This window comes from Octopus sinensis, linkage group LG1, assembly GCF_006345805.1.
Source record: "Octopus sinensis linkage group LG1, ASM634580v1, whole genome shotgun sequence".
NCBI classification, from domain to species: domain Eukaryota; kingdom Metazoa; phylum Mollusca; class Cephalopoda; order Octopoda; family Octopodidae; genus Octopus; species Octopus sinensis.
In genome coordinates this window covers 41,453,442-41,465,537 of record NC_042997.1, presented here as the reverse complement: position 1 = coordinate 41,465,537, position 12,096 = coordinate 41,453,442, and positions in this window count along the sequence as shown.

The following is a 12,096-nucleotide window of genomic DNA, read 5'->3' as shown; positions in this document are numbered from 1 at the left end:
TCAACTTTTCCTCTTCTCCACTATTTTGTTGCCCTTCTTGAAAATTAGCAAACTAAAATTTTCATCAGACAAGGATGATCTCTTGACACTCAAGATGTCTTTGTCTATGGAAAATAAACGTTCAACTGCAGCACTGGAAGGGACGGATGTGTTGTACTTGACAAACAAGTCCACCAACACTTGCTCACTGAATGACGCGTACAATATTAAATATGATAAGACAATCATTAAACAATAGAAACGTTTACTGGTTTTATTGAAATTTTGGGGTTAGTGGAAGCTAAATGTAACGGAAGTTAATTAGTTCGGTAATGATTTTTAAAGTTAACTTAAAAGTTAAATCGTTAACCAAAATATTAACTTTGTTAATTAACGATTAACGGACTTATGCCCAGCTCTGAGAGAGAGACAGAGAGACAGACAGACAGACAGACAGACAAAAGAAATAATATCTCAGTTCTTAGCAACAAGTTGATTTCAACGTATTTTCGCAAGACTGATCTCTGAGTTAGTCAGTTTTTTAGGACAGAGGTAAGAACTTTTCCATATCTTCTATAACTGGTATTTTATCATACGTTCTAAGAAAAGGAACTTCTAATCCATTACTGATAAATATAATATTGCATATAACTTCTTTCTATGTTTTGTCTTCTACACATGAGAATTCAAATGATTATGAAAAAAATTGTGTGTGATTTAAGGTTGATTTAGCTGATACATTCTTTGTCTCTTTGTCACTGGCATGTATTAATATTTTGCAATATTTTTCTCCCCATAAACACGTTTAGTGGAATGATGATGCACCCAAGGGTGGATTTGAGTCAAAAATTCGGACTATCTATATTTTAAAATTCCGATTTAAAAGAAAATACAACAGAAAGTAGAAATGAAGGTAGCAGGTGCTTGTGGTTTTTATTTTTTGGAAAAGTTTTGTGAATTTGTGTTCTATGCACTGGAATTCATATACTTATTGCAAAAAAAAAAGGGAAAAAAAAATAATTCTTATTTTAAACCACATAAATCCTAAAAATTTCCTACTTCTTTCCAATTTTTTTTTAAAAATCAGAGTTTAAAATACAGAAACTCAGAACGTTTTGCTTAAATTCCAGCAGTGGACCATTCTTGAAGAATATCAATACATTATAGTAACAAAGAAATGAAGAAGAAATCAAGAGGCTGTGCGATGTGCTAAAAACAACAGCTAAATTGCCTAAATCCCATACAAAAATTTTATTTGCCTAATCTTTTGAATTTCCATGTGTAGAAGAAAAATTTTCTGAAAATTAAAAAAAATAGTAAAGTTACGAGGGGTTATACGGGGTGCTTTAATAAAAATTCTGCTTCTCCGACTAAGAGGAAATGCCGACCATATTCCATTGAATATCTGTCTTGTGGCTGTATCAGCACAGAATGAAGGGAAAACAATGTCTCAGCCAAGCCAGCTCAGAATTCCTTCAGAGACCAAGTTCAAAGACAACTAAAACAATCCAGTTGAATATTTTAGAAAACTGCGCAAAGAATTCCAAGCAAGGAAAATGGAGAATAAGTTATTTAGTAATCAACTTTGTCAAAATCATAATGGTTGACTGGAATCCTATGAAATTTCTAAAATGATAGCAAAGATTGGGAAACCCCATAATATTGGTGAAACTAATTTTGCCAGCGGTATCTGTCATAGTGTCATCATTTATGAAACAAAATGCTACTGAGATTACTTGTAAGATTCATTTAAGCAACTCATCAGTGTCACGGTGCGTCGATGAAATGGCTAAGATGGAGAGAAGCAACCTGTAGCCAAACTGCAAGTAAAGAAATTTCTTCTTCAACCTGATGAATCTACCCTGAGAGACAGTAAAGCTATAGTATTGGCATATAATCGGTTTTTTTTGGTGGTGGTGGTGGTGGTGGTGGTGGTGGTGGTGGTGGTGGTGGTGGTGGTGGTGGTGGTGGTGGTGGGGTGTAATGAATTCAGAGAGGAAATTCATTTTACCAAACATCTTAAAACAGATACTAAAGGCAAAACAAATTTTCAAAGGCACTAACTTATTTCGAGGAACATAATATTCCCCTGGGAAATGTGAGAGTTTGTGCTAATGACTGTGCTCCGCCCATGATTGGCAGATACAGAGATTTTAGTGCCTGTTGAATAAATGCTGAATTTTCTATACACTGTGTGATAACACCAGTAACACCTACTTGTGAAACAATCAAGAGCACATCTGCACGATCCCCTTAATATTGTAATATCATTTACAAGATCACATATTTCATGAATTCTGTAATCAAAATGGAGAAATTGAATGCTTTGTAATTCACACGAACATGATATGGTTATCAAACTGTCTGCGTCATTTTTTTTTGTACTTTGGTATATTATTGTCTCATTCCTGGCTAACAACAATCGCAGCCAACAAATGATTCCAGCTAAAAGTACAACTGCACTTTCACTCCACGAATGGTTGCAGCTAAATGCGATATATTTTATTTATCAGAAAAATTTGATAAAATATATCTGACAAACAGCTTCAAGAAGACTTTGACCTCATATCCTCCAAAGGAGCGATTGCTGCTTTTCTGGGGAAAGTACAGCTCTAGGAAATAAATATTGTATGCTGTGTATTATTAGAATTTCCCTGTTTGGAATCAATTAACAGTAATCTGCACAAGGACGACCATGTTTACTGAACATTTGAAAAACTTGCATAATGATATGCAAGGTCAGTTTAATGACCTGCTGCAGTTAAATATACCGTGTTGGGTGACATTTCATGTTGCTGATGTAGATATCTATTTGCAGGAGAATCTCATTGAATTGCAGAACGATGAAATATTTCAAGCAAGATTTAAAGATGGAGAACGTAATGTATGGTAAAAAAAATGACACTGCTACAAAGTATCCATTATTCTGGTGGGGGAGTGCAGTTGTACTTTACTACTTTTCCTTTATCTTACCTTGTTGAATCTGGTTTCAGCCATGTCGCTAATTTACTGTGAACAGCTCATAATTGAATCGACGTTGTAGAAAAAGGTGATCTTCAATTATCATTGACAACATAAGAGCAGAACAATTTAAAACTAGCAAAGCAGCACCAACCACCAGACTTGCATTAAAGAAATTAACACTAAAGTACTACCTTATGTAAATAAATATATACATGTATATTTATTTTACTTGGAAACATTCATTTTCCGTAGAATTTAGTTGTTAAGAAATTGGTTATAGGTCCATAGTACACAAGATATTTTAACGACTTTTATACAAGTCCTAATTTGACTTTTTTAAACATCGAATGGGTATGGGGGAGGGTCCCAAGGAGTAAAATAGGAATCAAAGGGGTTCTCAGGTAAAAAAAAAAGCTTGAGAACCCCTGGTTTGCGTAGCTGAGAGTTTGGAACGTAGGTAATAGATATTATTTTGAAGGAATTTTTCCTCAAACTTGACCCAATTGTAAATGAGGTAACAAATAAAATATGTCGATAATTTTTGGCAAAGAAGCTATAAGGAAGAAGCTATAAAGAATATTTTATGTTGAGTTTTTAGATTTCGTTGAGTTTCATTAATTTCATATTATGTGCTATTTTTCCAAAATCCTCTTTCATTTGACAAAGATATTTAAGATTTTGTTGCATTTCTGATCTTTCTGATGTCTAAGGACGGATGTTTATGTGTATGACTCTTTTGGCAAATTTAATTCTGGGGAAATGGAAAAGCATATTTACCTAGTCTTGTCTTACCCATTTTGCCCCGCCTATATTTGTCTTTTATATGCCGAAAAAAACAGTGATAATTTTCTGAAATATTATTCTGAATATATCATAGGTTTTACTGAGTTTAGAGAAGGTCTTTACTCCGTTGATAGAGTTTTGGTAAGGTAGTGAATATTTTTAAAAAATATATTTACTTCGAAGTCAAAAATGCAGTAAATGTTACTCATTGTACCCCACCTACTCTTAATGGAAACTGGAAAAGCAGACTTTTGGAAATAGCTGTTTGAATTTTCCTGTTTTTATCAAGGTGTGCCCCACTTTCTTTCTTTTTTTTTTTAACACATTACAAAACAATGAAGGGAAGCCGTTTTAAAAATAGAACTTTTTAAATCCACGTCTTTGAAATGTTGGTATCTCTACCCCGCTCTCTCTTTCTCTTTGTCTGTCTGTCTCTCTCTCTCTCTTTCTCTGTATCTCTCTCTCTCTCTCTCACTCATCCTGTCTTTGGAACAGCAACAACAAAAATGATTTCTGTCATTTTATCTTCTACATTCTGAAACATATGTAACTCACATTAAAAGAAAGAAAAAACCTTACCCCACTCTTCCCTACCGCAAGTGGATGTGTGAAAAACGAAACTTGAAGTTCTTTTTTTTTAAATTGCAAGTTATGATTTTTATTGCCTTCTCAGTGTTTACTGTTTTACAAAATTAAACTAGAAAACTGGACAAAACAGAGAATACAATTGAAAAAAAAAAAAAGAAAAAAAGAAAGAAAGAGAAAAAAGAAAAAAACAAAAGAACAAAACAATTTACCACCTTGGGTTGAAAAGTTGAGGGCGCTGGGAAACCTTTCTACTGGTTATTGAGACACACCAGTACACTTGCAGCGTTGCCGCAGATGATGGCGAAGCTGCTACGCTGGAACAGCCAAGCGCCCTCATGAGCCTCACCAGTTACCTCTGCCAGGTGAGTTGCCAGTGAAGACAGGAATCTCGCAGTGGCCTGACTCCACTAGACGTCTTGAACGCCACACGATGGAAAATGTAGTTGGCCGACAGATCGCAGTATTTCAGGATTTTGTTCCGCTCGGTCGCAGAAGCTGTGGATCTCGCCCTGACCGCAGCATCCAAGATGTGAGAAGAAGCAAAGGAGTCGCTAACTGTGACATCCCAGACAAGGGACCAGGGGCATAGAGTGAGGCTGTCAGATCTCCTCTTGTCACATCTGGACAATCCAGATGGTTCTAAGATGTATGGGATGTTTTCCCGGGCCAAGCTCCTCTTGAGTATCAAGTTCAACTCTATATGATGCGCAAAGCGACCAGCATGAAAAAGTGTATCTATAAAGCGACATTTTCGGTCATTTGTTTAAACTTTCTCTCCTAAATCATCAAATTCAATTATTTGAAGGAGATGGGTTTTGAGATTTAAATTTGGCAATTTTCTAAGATTTTAATTCTTGTGTATAAGGGGCTCATCGATCTTGAAGTGCCTCGTGCCCCCTATGGTTTAAATCCGACCCTGCATCTGAAAGGTATTTGCAGAACATTTCACGAAAATAAAAAAAATAAAAAACATCAATTTTTCTGAAAGTTATGAGAAAACAAAGTCATGGGGCAAAGTTGTGTGGTTATGATGTAGTGAAAAGTATTGAAAGTGACTTTGTGAAGAATATGTAAAGCAATCGAAAAATGGGTTTACAGAAATCAAATTAGGAAGTTGTAAAGCGCAAACTTACCTCGTAACAACTCAGAGCAAAATTGAAACTTGAATATTTATCTGATGGTTTTTAAGTCGTTGATTGGTTTTACAATTTTGTATGATATCAATGTTTTTCCGAGAAAATCACTTCCCTTTGTCCTCTTTTTCATGATTTGCTTTCATGAGAACTTTGTGATAACAGTTTATTATTATTTGCAACAGACGAAATATAAAAAAGGAAGTGGCTGATAAAGAGAGAAATAAATTGTTTTAATAGGAAATACACAATGAAAGTAGGTTAGGGAAGATTTCACTTTCATTTTTGTCAATGACCTCAGTAAAACTTACCTGGTTTTCCCCAGTGGTGGCCACTGATTGGCATGTTTCCCCCCACCCACAAACCTTCTGTGGGTATACACAGAGTCTTACCTACTTAAATGTGCACCCTATCAACAGGTTTGTTTCCTCATAACTTTCAGAAAAATGGATATTTTAAGAAATTTTCTACAAATGACGTAGTTGACGATTATATGAGAATTGATATGAATAAGAAAGTAGGTGAGTGCTCACAACAGCACACAATGAGACACATAACGATATCTTTTTTCAGTTCAAAGTTCATTTAGTAGATATATGCGATATGTGTCAGTATGTATTCTTTTACTTGTTTCAGTAATTTGACTGCGGCCATGCAGGAGGACCGCCTTGAAGGGTTTTTAAAGTTGAAGAAATTGACACCAGAACTTATTCTTTGTAAGCCTAGTACTTATTCTCTCGTTTTTTTTTCTTTTTGCTGAACGCTAGGTTGCGGGGATAAAGACGCACCAAGCAATAGCGGGGGATGGACGGAGACACACACACACACACACACACATATAGTACAAAGTAAGATAGGGGTTATGGGTGTAACCCACTATGGGATATCATTTATCCAATATACTGTTGGTAAAGTACCCAAATTCTTAATACATAAATGTTTTTAATTGCAAAGCAATTAACTCATTTATTGTATTAAACGGGTGAAGGTAGAGAAATATTTTTACCGTAAATTTATAATACAAATAAGAAAATGGAGAAACAAATTTGGTTTGTTCATCAACTTACGGATATTATAATGTTGGATTATTTATTCATTTTACAAATGAGAACATCAAAAGCATACAAAAATATTATATAAATCAATAGATAAGATAGTAATACAAATAAAGATTTTAAAAGTCATAGTATAAATTAATGAAATCCATAAACTGCTTCTTACAGCTCTTTTTACCTATGGTCAAAAGTGAATCTAATTTTCATTGCCTATAGATTTCAACATACTAAAGTTGTAGGCATTTAAAAAATATAATACTTATATATTAAAAAACCATAGGCCTCGTCAGAGGTTATAATGAACTTTAAAAATATTAATATTAATATTAATATACTAAACATGATACACATATTACTTAATATATTAAAATAAACAATAAACAAATATCAAAATATACATATATACATATACATACATACATATATATATACATATACATACATCCTTACATATATGTATGTGAAATGAACAGAAGTGTGATCAGCATCTTCTCATATATCAGGAAATTACATCTACATTATTATGGATAAATTCATCGTCTCTGAGTATGAAATATCTCCTAATATCTCCGGAAATTACACCTGCATTATTATGGATGGATTTACCTTTTCTGTGAAACTAAAAACCTTTTATAAAACTGTGCATCTTTAGAGAACTTGTGAAGTCTGCTTACAATCTAACTTTGCTTTTTATTGAACTCTCTTCGATACTTCATGAGTGTAGCCTCACCCCTAGGATGTTTGGAAAACTCATATGTGTTTTGGCTGATGAATACAGGACACTTGTATTTGCTGCAATATTTGCAGCTTTTAATAAAGCTGTTCTTCGTATGAAACAATTGTACTGAACAACTAATCCAGTCTTGTTGCTTTTTTCTTGTTTATAATCACCCCACATTATTTTATGGTTAATACCATATAGATTTCTGGTGCATCTAAGTTAAGTACCGCATTCATTTGAACTCATTGGAATTCACTTGAATCTTAATTGTTGTTACTTACATATATATATATATATATATATATATATATATATATATAATTACCCTGGAACCCGGAACGTCTCGCTGTGCTTGAGGAGACCTGTTGAGTCAAGTACATGAACATGAACATCGAAATAAATATAAATATCAATGGAAATAGTAGTTGTGATACCTGTGCCGCTGGCACATAAAAAGCACCATCCGAATGTGGCTGATGCCAGCGCCGCCCCGACTGGCTTCTGTGCCAGTGGCACATAAAAAGCACCATCTGAACGTGGCTGACGCCAGCCAGCGCCGCCCCTACTGGCTCCTGTGCCGGTGGCACATAAAAAGCACCATCTGAACGTGGTCGATGCCAGCGCTGCCCCGACTGGCTTCAGTGCCGGTGGCACATAAAAAGCACCATCCAAACGTGGCCGATTCCAGCGCCGCCCTGACTGGCTTCTGTGCCGGTGGCACATAAAAAGCACCATCCGAACGTGGCCGATGCCAGCGCCGCCCCGACTGGCTCCTGTGCCAGTGGCACATAAAAAGCACCATCCGAACGTGGCCGATGCCAGCGCCGCCCCGACTGGCTCCTGTGCCGGTGGCACATAAAAAGCACCATCCTAACGTGGCCGTTGCCAGCGCCGCCTTAGCTGGCTTCCGTGCTGGTGGCACGTTAAAAGCTCCAACCGATCGTGGCCGATGCCGGACCCCCCTGGCACCTGTGCAGGTGGCACGTAAAAAGCACCCACTACACTCGCGGAGTGGTTGGCGTTAGGAAGGGCATCCAGCTGTAGAAACTCTGCCAGATCAGATGAGCCTGGTGCAGCCCCTGGCTTCCCAGATCCCGGTCGAACCGTCCAACCCGCGCTAGCACGGAAAACGGACGTTAAACGATGATGATGATATATATATATATATATACAAATATACATATATACATACATAAGCAAAGCATATATAGTATTCACATGCGCAAAATACATTAATGAACACAATTAAACAATATATTCCAGTGGATATACCATACGTCATATACGTATATAAATACATTAGAACATATAAACACGTCTATGCTTATCAGTAACAACAATATTATTGTATTAACAATAATCTTCAACAGATCTTACATACTATAATAATGTCTTCGTGAGCTATTAGAAGTTGACAAACCAACTAAGGGATAGTACCTATCCAATATACTGCTTGTAGAGTACCCAATTATTCATAGCCAAGTGCTAGTTATTGCACTTGCAATTGAGTATTATATATGGGCGGAGGTAAAAAAGTGATTTACCCATGATTTATACAGCAAATAAGAAAACGGAGAGGATATACAATTGACAGACATCAGCCAGTAAACATTCAAGTATGTCTATTTATTCAATTGTATTGGATAAATACACGCATAATTGCTGGCCTTATTCCTAAATTAGAAATCATTAATCCTCTTTGACCATCTTATTTCAGTTTTCCGTAACCTCTGCCTCATTGACAGTTCATCATCGCAGGTATTGCAATTCAGGGGAAATAACTGATACACATTGTCATAAGAGTAATTCACCTTGACGGATTTAAGCAACTGGACAAATGAATCTTTTATGAATAAAAACATCGGTTGTCAACGTTTTCAGTCACATATTTAGCTTAGAACACAGTTAAAGAAAGGCTCAGCGGGAGAGAGAGAGAGAGAAAGTGGTGCTGCTACTGTTTCTGGTTGTTGTTGTTGTTGTTGTTAAGCAACAAGACGGTTAAGGGTGATTAAGGTGATGGTCTAGGGCTTAAAGGCGGGAGATCCCAGACCTTAGATAAAAAAAATCTTTGGTCGTCTTGTTGTAGTCGAGGGCTCTTCGTTGACGCTCGACACTATTGGGAGGTGGCCCTCGAGGTCGCTGGAAATAGAAATCTCCAGGCCCAAATTCTTGGACGGCTACTGTTGTTGGTGCTAGAGCTGGTGGTGGAGGTGGCGACGGTGAGTGGATGGAGAAAAATAATTTTTTGGGGAATTGAACTAAATTTTTTTAATATCACCTATTACTTAACACATGCACATCCCAAACTTGCCATTCACTTCCGAAAGAAACCAGTTTCCCCTTTGCCTGTCTTATGCAGTGGCTATCCACAAATCACAAGGGCAGACATTTGATCGAGTGGGGGCTGTTCTTGCCTGAACCTGTATTCGGCCATGGTCAGCAATATGTTGCATTCTCAAGGGTTTGCAAATTATCCAATGCGTGAGTTAAAGCTGTCAACACTGACAAAGAAGGGAAGAAAAGAGCGATAACTTACACAAAGAACATAATCTGCAAAGAAGTAGTGGATTAAAAGATTTATGCAAATTGAAATGTGTATTGGCTCTGACCCATCGCATTGGCTCATAAGTTACCAACGATGTGGTTTGCAGCGTATGCCATCATAATAATACTAAAACTCTATGGATGTTTGTTGGTACTCGAAATATCTCAGAAATAGTATATTTTATCTTAATCTTTTCTTTTTCTTGCATATTTATTTTCATACTTAGCATCGACAGTACAATATTTGTGACATTTTTTGTGACATTATTAATGAAAAGGAGTAAACACAATTTTTGTCTATTTCTTGAAAAAAAAGAAAAAGCATAGCTTCCGTGACATCAACACACATACACACATACAGAATACATACACATATAACGAAAGTGATGGGGTGTCAATCAACACAAACACACGGCCTCCATCTGTGACATATTGCAGCAATCCGTCGGTTACTATGACGAGAGTTCCAGTTAATCCAATCATCGGAACAGCCTCGTCGGGAAATGAACATGCAAATGGCTAAGCACTCCACAGACATGTGTGCGCCTTAACGTAGTTCTCGGGGGGGAGATTCAGCGTGATACAGAGTGTGACAAGGGTGGCCCTTAGAAATACAGGTACAACAGAAACAGGAAGAGAGAGTGAGAGAAAGCTGTGGTGAAAGAGTACGACAAGGTTCGCCACTATCCCCTACCAGAGCCTCGTGGAGCTGTGGGTGTTTTTGCTCAATAAACACTCACAACGCCCGGTCTGGGAATTGAAACTTCGATCCTACGACCGTGAGTCCACTACCTTAACCACTGAGCCATTGCGCCTCCACTGTCTGTGACATATACATACACATAGTCTTCGCGCACTCTGAGCAAAAAGAAAAAAAAAAACATTGACTTTTGACGTACACAATATTTTAATGATTTGGAAATATTTTTAACTGAATGGCATTTCAAAAATATAAGTTGTTTGTTAAGCAAGAATTTATATTTTAGCATTCTTCAAACACTATTTTAATGGATTTTTAATTATTTTCAGGTCGTTAATTTCCATAATTTGTTTTTTATTTATTTACATTTGTTTTAGAGTGAATGAGAGAAGAAAGTGAAAGATGTGTGTACGTGTATAGGAAATGGACGTGTGTGTGTGGAAGAGGGAGAGAGGGTGGGGGGGGGGGAAGAGAGAAAGCGAAGGGGTGTTTTGTCATGTATACGTACATACATCAATACATATGCGTACATCTTTTTTGTATGTACGTGTGCATGTGTGTTTGTGGGTGTGTGGGAGAGAGAGAAAGAGAATGAGCGAGAGTGAGTGAGTGAACGTGTGTGTTCTCATGTATGCGTAAGTGGCACTCTCTCTCTCATACACACACACACACACACGTCCATTTCATATACGCGTTCATACATCTTTCATGTTCTCCTCTATTTCACTTTAAAACAATTGTAAATAAATAAAACAATTTTACGGAAATTAACGAACAAAATCAGCTGATCTGGATGACAGTTCTGAGAGTCAAAGCGAAAGATTGCCCCAAGGGAATACCATTACAAATTTTTTTCGAATGCAGTCAACATATCCCAGCTCCAAAGATTTGGCTGCTATTTCTAGCACGCCCTGATACCATGTAGCAGCTATTTGCGATAAAAGACTCAAAATACCTGTTATGAGGTATCAGGGTGTGCAAGAAATAGCAACGAAATCTTTCCTTTTCCGGGGAAACGAGCCGTTTACGCTTAATTTCGATGTCACTTTCGTTGAAAGCATACAAAACAACCTAGAAAAGAGAGAGAGAGAAAAAAAACATGAAACAAACATCCGTTGCTGGGAAACTCAGATTCCAGGTGACCTACGGGTCACGGGTAGTCTAGTGTTACATTAAATTTTCACCCCCGTGAAGTTGTGACCCCTATATTTTCCATATAAAATAAATGTTTTTACTATAATTATTTTTTGTTTTCTAGATATGAAATTGTGACAATGAGAATATTAAAATGTAATTTTTCTGTTAATGGGGAAAATGGAAAAATAAGAGTGAATATTTATTTTATGAGTGCTGTGTATTAAGTCTATAAAATTGTGCACAAAGTATATAAAGCGCATTAAGTAATCATCGTATTCATTTTCAATGAATAGCAGATGAGCGACAATCTTTCAATAGAGATATAGCAATAACCATTTTAGCCATTTTGAAATGTGGCGCAAATTGGCAATATGACGTAATGTCTTTGCCGAACAATTATTATTTTCGTTTTTTTCCATTGGTTAATATAGCTACTCATATAAAGATTCTAAAAGTTTCGTAAAGAATATTTGTCATGGATTTCGATTCTTT